The sequence below is a fragment of the Colobus angolensis genome, unplaced genomic scaffold, assembly GCF_000951035.1.
Source record: "Colobus angolensis palliatus isolate OR3802 unplaced genomic scaffold, Cang.pa_1.0 Scaffold206, whole genome shotgun sequence".
Classification (NCBI taxonomy): domain Eukaryota; kingdom Metazoa; phylum Chordata; class Mammalia; order Primates; family Cercopithecidae; genus Colobus; species Colobus angolensis.
In genome coordinates, this window is record NW_012115222.1 from 1,001,398 (window position 1) to 1,010,539 (window position 9,142).

Below are 9,142 nucleotides of genomic sequence, written 5' to 3' on the forward strand. Positions count from 1 at the left end.
TCATCACCCCAAAAGAAAACCCTGTATTCATTAAGTGGTTATACTTCCAGTCTCCTCTCATCCTGATTCCTGACAGCCACCAATCTGCTTTCTGTCTCTATAGATTGACTTTTTTTCTGGGTAGTCATATAAATGTATTCATGCAATATGTGACCATTTGTCTGGCTTCTTTCATTTAGTATAATGTTTTCAGGTTTCACCCACGTCGTAGCATTTGAGTAGTTCTCATTTGATACACTACTTTGGAGGGATACAGAAAAAGTAAAACTTAACTATATGTTTTAATCACAGCTTTAGGAAGAGGAGAACTAGGGTCCAGTTCATTTCCCCACATAGACCTCTTCTCCTAGATTCTTTATCCTCATTTGAAGTGGACATTGGTTGTTTTGTCTGTCCAGTTTCCAAGTCCCTGGTAATAGCGCATGATTTATGTGGGTCACAGCTCCTCTCTCACTCAGCTTTTGGAATTCAGGTGATGCTGACCTGACTTCCTCACTTCTTCAATGGGTAGGTAGTGACTTTAGATCTGTCCAATAAGGGCTTCCATCTGTTCGGCCACCGTTCAAGAATGGAACATACACCAGTTGCAGAGGTTCCTCTTAGAACTACAGAAATGTGCTCCCTTCCTTTTGGACTTGAAGCTGAATGGTGTAAGCCTGCCAGGGGTCTCCATGTGGAGAGCCAAGCCAACACCAAAGAAAACGGAGGGAAAAGAAAGCATGAGAGCATTGAATCCTGGGACATTATTTAGTCATTTTGTCCAGATATATTTAATTAGCAGTATGTTTGAAGAGTTACAAGCCTTTCCTTCTTTTCTTGTGACAGTTTGAGTTGAATTTCTATCATTTGCAACGTGTCACTGTAAGGTACAAACATGACCATACTCATCTAGGGCTGAGGCAATGTGAATAAGGAGGACATTGTCTCCTGGTGCCCAAGAAATGCCTTAAAGCTCTTCCCTGGAAGTGAGGACTCTGGTACTCTATATTTTTCTGGTTTGTCTGGTTGTGCTTTTTTCTTTTTCTAGTTGGATAACAATCTTTAATGAACAATAGAGCATCAAAAAATACATGAGGCAAAAACTGCAAGGAGAAATAGATGAATGCACTATTATAGGTTAGAGGCATCAGTACCCCTCTCAGAAATGGACAGATCTAGCAGCAGGAACATCAGTAAGGACACAGTTGAAAGCAACACCACCATCAACCAACTGGTTATAATGGACACATTTAGACCATTTACACTTTAGGTGATTATGAATATGGCTTGGTTTAAATCTACTATCTTGTGTCTCGTTTTCTATTTATTTTGCCTGTTCCTTGTTCCCTTTTTCCTTTTTCTGCCTTCTTTTAGAATGCAATCTTAAAACTTAATAATAAAAAGTTTTAAGATTGCATTTTTATCCTCTTTGTTGGCTTAATAGCTATAACTGTGTTACTTCAGTGATTCCTTTAGGGTGAATTTTTAGTGCACATCTAAACCAATCTACCTTCATATGATACTACATGACTTCAAATATGTAAGAACCACATGACTACATATTTCCATTTCTCCCCTCTCCACCTTTGGGTTATTATCATATATTTTACTTCTACATGTTGAAAACCACAATATGTTATTATTATTTTTGCTTTAAATAGTCAATTAGGTTTTAAATATATCTAAATAAAAGAACATATGAAATTCTTTATGCATATAATGATAACCTACCTAGTTATCATTTCTAGTGTTCATTTCTTTGCATAGAAGCAGGTTTTCATCTGTTACTATCTTTCTTCTGCTTGAAGAACGTCCTTTAACAACTTTTGTAAGGCAGGTTTGCTGATTAATTCTTTCAGATTGTATGTCTGGAAAACTCTCCATTTTGCCTTCATTTTTGAAAGATATTTTCATTAGGCAAAGAATTCCAGGTTGGTAATGTCTCTCTTTCCATACTTTAAAGATGTGGTTCCCTGTCTCTTACCTTGCAGTTTCCAGCAAGAAAGCTGCTATCCTCTTTACCTTTGTTCCTCTGTACCTAATCTGTCTTCTCTTTCTCTCTCTTCCTCACTTCTAGAATTTCCTCTTTATTGCTAGTTGAAATTTGATTGATACAGTTCATTGTATCTCTTGGGTCTCAGTAGTTGTCATCAATTCAGCTATTATTTCTTCAAATTTTTTTTATACTTCCTTTCTCCAGGGACTCCAATTACTATATATTTGACTCCCGAAGTTGTCCCATAGTTCTCTAATGCCTAATTTCTCCTACCATCTCTTCTTTCATCTTTTTCCTGTTTATTTTTAAGTTGCTATCTTCAAATTCTTTCATATAGTCTTCTGAGATGCCCAATCTGCTGTTAACCCCATCCAGTGTTTTTCATCAGATATTGTAGTTTTCATCTCTAGAGGTGCAGTTGGTGTTTTGTATCTTCCATGCCTCTACTTAGTATGTTTTTCTCTCTAGCTTTTTGAACATATGGAATACAGTCATAATACTTGCTTTAATGTCCTTGTCTACTGATTGTCATTGTGCCATTCCTGGGTCAGTTTTGATTAACTGATTTTTCCCTTCATTATGAGCTTCATTTTCATGTTTCTTTGCATACCTAGTGATTTATTAGATGCCAAGTATTGTATATTTTACTTTATTGGGTATACTTTTTGTATTCCTGTATTCTTAAGCATTCTGGAACACAATTAAGTTACTTGGAAATAGTTGTGTTCCAGTTTGGTCTTGCTTTTAAGCTTTGTGAGTTGGGCCCAGGGGTAGTTTTTATATAGAGTTAATTTTTCTACTAGTAGGGAATCTTAGTTCTCTTCCAATGCCACCTAGATTACAAGGTTTTCCGCTGTGACTATTGAAAACAGGCACTATTTTCAGCTCCAAACACTGTTCCCTCTAATTCTTTTGGGTGAGTTTCTTCACAGACAGACACTGTTAGTGTGGAACTGAATATTTGATGAAAACTCTCTGCAGATCTTAGTTCTCCTGCTGTGCAGCTCTCTCCTCAAAGGCATTCTCCCTTGTGAACTCTAGCCAACTCGACTGCCCAACTGCACCTTAACTCCAGGAGATCACCAGGTCCTGATGGGGTAACACTTCCTGGAGCCATAGACTTTCTCCAGATAGTAAGTACAGATAATTTTGCTTCCCCTCTCCAAAGGATCATTGTCCTTTGTTGCTTAAAGTTCATTGTCTTGATATTTGTTAGATATTTAAGGAAAGGAGGTAAACTAACAAGACAGGTAACTTTTAGGAAATAACTACCTTACTCTAGCAAAATACCACAGGGGGTTAAAAAAAAAAAAAGGAGCCCCACTCTCACCAGATAATGTCACAGGCTGAGAACTTTCATCATCCAGCCTAACATGGCCTTCTCCCTATCCTGTGGTGTCATTAGGGTGCTCTGCCTACTTCCAGCAGAAAGGCATCAGTGGAGGTCTCGGGTAGAGTCACATTAGGGATCCTGGATTTCCATCCTCACCAGGCAGTAACGAGGCAGTGCCCCACACGAGCACCATCAAAGGAAGCATGCTGAGAGATTTAAATAACTCCCAGAGTTTCATAACATAACAGTGAAGATGTCCAGGATACAACCAAAGTCACTCATCATAACAAGAACCAGGCAATTGTAAACTTGAATGAGAAAAAACATCAAGGGATGTCAACACTAAGATGACAGAGATATTGAAACTTTATAACAAGAATTTTTTTTTTTTTTTTTTTTTTTTTTTTTTTTTTTTTGAGACAAGGTCTTACTCTGCCGCCCAGGCTGGGGTGGTGTGAACAAGCCTTACTGTAGCCTCAACCTCCTGTGATCAAATGATCCTCCCACTTCAGCCACCTATGTAGCTGGGACTACAGGTGCACACCACCATTACCCTGGCTAACTTTTAAATTTACTTATATTTTTTGTAGAGATGAGGTCTCACTTTGTTGCCCAGGCTGGTCTCAAACTTCTGTACTGAAGCAGTCCTCCTGCCTCAGTCACACAAAATGCTGGGATTCTAGGCATGAGTCATCACACCCAACTGATGACAAGGATTTTAAAGTAGCCACCATAAAAATGCTTCAGTGAGTAATTGTAAACACTCTTGAAGCCATTAAAAAAAAGTCTCAGCAAATAGGAAACCTCAGCAAAGAAACAAGAGACATAAAAAAGAAATCAAATGGAAATTTTAACTGAAATATACGATGATAGCCAAAGTTAAAGTACTGCATGGATGGTTCAAGAGCAGAATGGAAACAAAAGAGAAAATAACCAGTTATCCTGAAGATAAAACAACAGAAATTACCTAAACTGAGCAACAGAGAGAAAACAGACTGAAAAAAAAAAAATAAACAGAGCCTCAGAGACTCACGATATAATAATAAAAGATTTAACATTTGTCATCAATGCCCCAGAAAGAGGACGTGGGTGGGGCAGAAAAAGTATGCAAAGAAATTTAAAAAGCATATATATTCCACAGAATGAGTAAAAACTTTTGTAAAGCGCATATCTGATAGGGGGCTTATACCTAGAAACTATAAGGAACTCAATAATGACCAAAAAAAAAAAAAAAACTTTTTAAATGGGCAAAAGCTCTGAATAGACATTTCTACAAAAAACATATATAAATAGCCAATAAGCATATGAAAAGATGTTCAACATTATCATCCATCAGGGAAATACAAGTCAAAATTACAATGGTGTAAAATTAGTCACCATTTAACATTCCCAATAGTAGCCAAGCTTCTGTTTCCACTGTGGAAAACAGTTTGGCAGCTCCTCAAGGTAGTCAAGTTACTTAACTGCTCTGTAAAATGAAGTTAATCACATTTACTTTGGACAAATGAGTTAATATATATTAGCTATAATAATTATAGCAATTATTGTTGTGCATATTATTACTGATTGGGTCAGACTATTAGCCCTGTCTCCCTAATTCATTTACTTTTGCTATTTTGGATGAATATTTAAAGTCGTCTTGTATTGACTACTTATGTAAAGGTCCTAACACATTGGCATATACCATGTGCTCAATAAACGAAAGCTATAATTATTCATTTCTAAACAGTTTAAAGATTAAACTTTCCTAAAAACAAAACAAAACAAAAAAACCAAGGCAACACCCCAAGCTGTGACGGGCTGAGTCTTTCCTAGGTGCGGGGCAGCACAGGCACTGGCTGCACAAGGCCAGGGAGGTTACGTGGCGGCTCTCTTTAAACCAGGCTGCACAGAGCGCTTCTCTCCCTGCGCAGTCTTCACGTCTTCCCAGTCCAGTTTGATGTCTGGAACCTCATCATTTGTCTCCGGATCCTTACTCAAGGCCCCCTGGGAGAAGGCAACCAGGATGGGCAGAGGGCCACATTCCTGGATTTCTACAGCATGGAGGCCCTTCTTAACAGCCAGCTGTTGATGGGTTTTCTCTCTGGAGAGCCCACGGAAGAGGCCCCAGGTGAGGCTGAGCCTACTGACGGACCCAGAGACCTTGGCATACATGTCGTTGATGCCAGTGAGCCTGCAGATGGTGATGATGGCCCTGTGACAGTAAAGGCCATAACCTTTGGGTTGTTTCTTCATCTTGATATGTGTCCTTTTAAATCTTAATGAAATATCGTGGAATATTGTATGGTCTTCATATTGTTCTATATAATGCAGATAGTGAACTGCTCTGTTCTTCGCTTTCCTAAAAGCGTCCACCCTTTCAGTGGTTTTCCCAACAGCAAAACCTGCAGCTCCTTTTCCGTTCCCCACAGCCACCAGGACATGGACCGATTTCTTTCTTCCCTCTTTCCGCTGTCATATTGAAAACATTTCTTACCTCAAGTATCCTGGTATCAAAATCCTCATGTGTTTCTCCACTGGGACCAGGGTCAGGCAGGGCAAGACTGACGCCTCTCCATGAGTTTCCACTCCATCCTGGCTCCCGTTTAACCTTCATCTTCCTCTTTAGGCCCCATTCTTCTCACTGCTGGATCATGTCCGCCTCCACCTTCTCCCGCTCTTCCTTGCTTCTTTGGGCAATGGTCTGCACTGCTCCGTTTTTCATAAGAGGGACATTCAGATCAGGCCACAGAAAACAGTAACGCCCTTCACCAATGATCAGACCCCTGTTCAGATCCTTTCCTTTCTTCTTTTTAGTTCTTTTGCCTCTTCCTTTTCTTGCTCCAGCACCAGTCCCTGTCAAAGTACCTTTCCACAGCTCAACTGCAGTCAATATAGTAAAGAAACTGTATGCTCTATACTGGGTGCATCAGGTGACTGGGGGAAGAAATAACAGCATTGTGTCTGCAGCACATGGCTCAAGCTGGCCTAAGGACGGGTGTCTCTGGTTCCCATTGATGAAAAGGACCATTGTTGAGAGAGGTCTTCCATGCCAAAATGGAAGCTGTTGGTAAGGTGTTTAGGGAAAGCTGCCTCCCCAGTAAATGACCCGCCGTCCCGCTGCACAGCACAGGGAGACAACCCACAGTGCGCACCGCCGTCACCATGCTGGAGCCCGAGCAGCGCTTCTGTTGTGCTTTAAACCTGTTATTCTGTTAGAGTAGTTGTGGCAAAGTAAAATAACATTTGGACTTTTGATATTTACCTACTTATTTATATCTTTAATCTTAAATATTTTTAGTATAAGTGTATACGAAAGGAGAAACAACTCTAAACTTCTTTCTCTTTGGTTTTGTGACCTTAGATCCTTGATAGGAATACTCTTTTTAGTTCAATAGATTGAAGGATAGAATTTCATTCGTTAGCATAGAAAACAATGTGGGTCATATTTCCAATAAAAAACCTTGAGGAATAATATTTTATGTCCTCAAGGTCTTTCTGGCTCACATTGTCATAAGAATTACAAAAACAAAAAAAACTTTAAAAAATTACAGTTTTTTGGGGTCTGTCTTTTTAGGTTCTAATGTTTCACACTAATTCAGATGGAGACTTTTTCATATTCCCTAAAGACATTCTTCTCTCTAACAACAAGACTGAAAGTTTTAAGATGAACTCTCAACTACAATTTGGTGAAAAGTAACCAGAAAAGAAGTTTCTGACATTTTGGACTGGATGAAAGAAAAATCCCCCCATTTTCTCTTTTGCTTTAAATGAAAAGAATATAAATTATAGAAAAGTAGTCTCAAGGATATAGTATTTTAGCTAAGAATTTCCTTTGTTAACATAGGGATTCACTTTGCCTTTGAGTCTTTTGCAAACAGCACTGGAAGTGAAATAGCTTTATAAAAAGTTACCTTAGCCTACAGAGGTTAATGAATGAATTCTGTAAAAATTTAGATTTTGTGTATTTTAAAAACCCTAAATAATCTAGTCAGATGTTGTGATGGGTTGAACTGTGCCCTCCCAAAAGATATGTTGAAGACCTAACCCATAACACCTCAGAATGTGAACTTATTTGGCAATAAGGCTGTTGCAAATATAATTAGGATGAGGTCATACTGGAGTAGGGCAGGCCCTTAATCCAATATGACTGGTGTCTTTATGAGAAGACAGCCATATGAAGACACGGAGACACACATTGAGAATGCAATGTGATAATGAAGGCAGAGGATGGAATTATGCTGCTACAAGCCAAGAACATCAAAGATTGCCAGCAAACACCAGAAGCTGTGAAGGACTTCCCTGTAGCTTTCAGAAGGAGCTTGGACCTGCTGACATCTTTATTTCAGACTTTTGATGTCGAGAACTGTGAGGTGATACCTTTCTGTTGTTCTAAGTCACCCAGTTTGTAGTATTTTGTTATCAAAGTCCTAGGAAACTAATACAGCTTCTAATAATAATTATCATTTTTTATAATCTTAGAAAAAGAAAATATACCATAAATGAGATCCTACTTATGTAAATATCAGGAGACCTCAGAAGGTCACTTGGCAATGCTGTGACCCATGATCTTTTAAAACAAACTGACAATTTTGTGTTATAATGTAGAAGACTATGGTTTGGATAGAGCGCAAAGTATCCTTAACACATGATGGGAAGCATGTGGTATCCTGCACAACTGCTGTATTCTTGCCCTGGACCCAGTTGCTTCTTGAGCCCAGAGGTCCTCAAACTCATGTATAGAAACCCCATCTCAGTGGGATCTCTGCATTTCCTTTCTACCTTCCTTTTCTTCCTACTTTCCCTTGCCTCATTAAAACAACAACAACAATAAAAATAACAACAACAAAACCCAACCAGGATTTAGATGGGTCACCAATGATATAACTGATTTGTTGTCTTATTTCATCTATTTTATCCACTCCCCAGCTTTATTGAGGTAAAATAAAAAATAAAATTTATCTACATATATTACAAGATGTGAATGTGATAACTTGAGATATATACACATTGTGAAATGATTACTATAATGGAGTTAATTAACACATCCATCACCCTAACAGTTATGACTGCATGTGTGTATTTGTGGTAAGAATACTTGCAATCTCTTAGCAAATTTCCAGTAAACAACATAGTATTACTAACTGTAGTCACCAGACTGTACTTGAGATCCCCAGAACTTATTCAGCTTATAGCTGAAAGATTGTACCCTTTGACAAACATCTCCCTGGATAAATACCATTCTACTCTCTGTTTCTATGAGTTTAACTAGTTTAGATTCCACATTGTATTAGGCTGATCTCACACTGCCATAAAGAAATACCTGAGACTAGGTAATTTATAAAGAAAAGTGGTTTAATTGGCTCATGGTTCTGCAGGCTGTACAGGAATCATAGCAGCTTCTGCTTTCGGGGAGGCCTCAGAAAGCTTTTACTCATGGCAGAAGGCAAAGCAGGTGCAGGCACAGGACAGAGAATGGGGAGGTGCTACACACTTTTAAACAACCAGATCTCACAAGAACTCACTATTAGAACAGCACCAAGGGGATGGTGCTAAACCATTCTTGAAGGATCTACGCCCAAGATCCAGTCACCTCCCACCAGGCTCCACCGCCAGCATTGGGGATTACAGTTCAACATAAGATTTGGGCAGGGACAGAGATCCAAACCATATCAAACATATAAGTGAGTCTATGCTGTACATATCTTTCTGTGTCTGGTTTATTTTGCTTAGCATAATGTCCTCTAGGTTCATTTATGTTGTCACAAATGGCAGAATTTTCTTTTTCATGGCTGAATATTCTGTTGTGTATATGCACCACATTTTCTTTTTCTTTCTTTTCTTTTTTTTTTTTT

General features: G+C 38.7%; 1 pseudogene across 1 annotated transcript; it reads right to left on the reverse strand.

Annotated features, from left to right (window-relative positions):
• Window positions 1-5,008: 5,008 nt before the first annotated feature.
• On the reverse strand, window positions 5,009-6,454 carry LOC105511874 (annotated as a pseudogene). The gene has a single exon (XR_001001784.1). The product of XR_001001784.1 is annotated as a 28S ribosomal protein S5, mitochondrial pseudogene (transcript).
• Window positions 6,455-9,142: the final 2,688 nt, after the last annotated feature.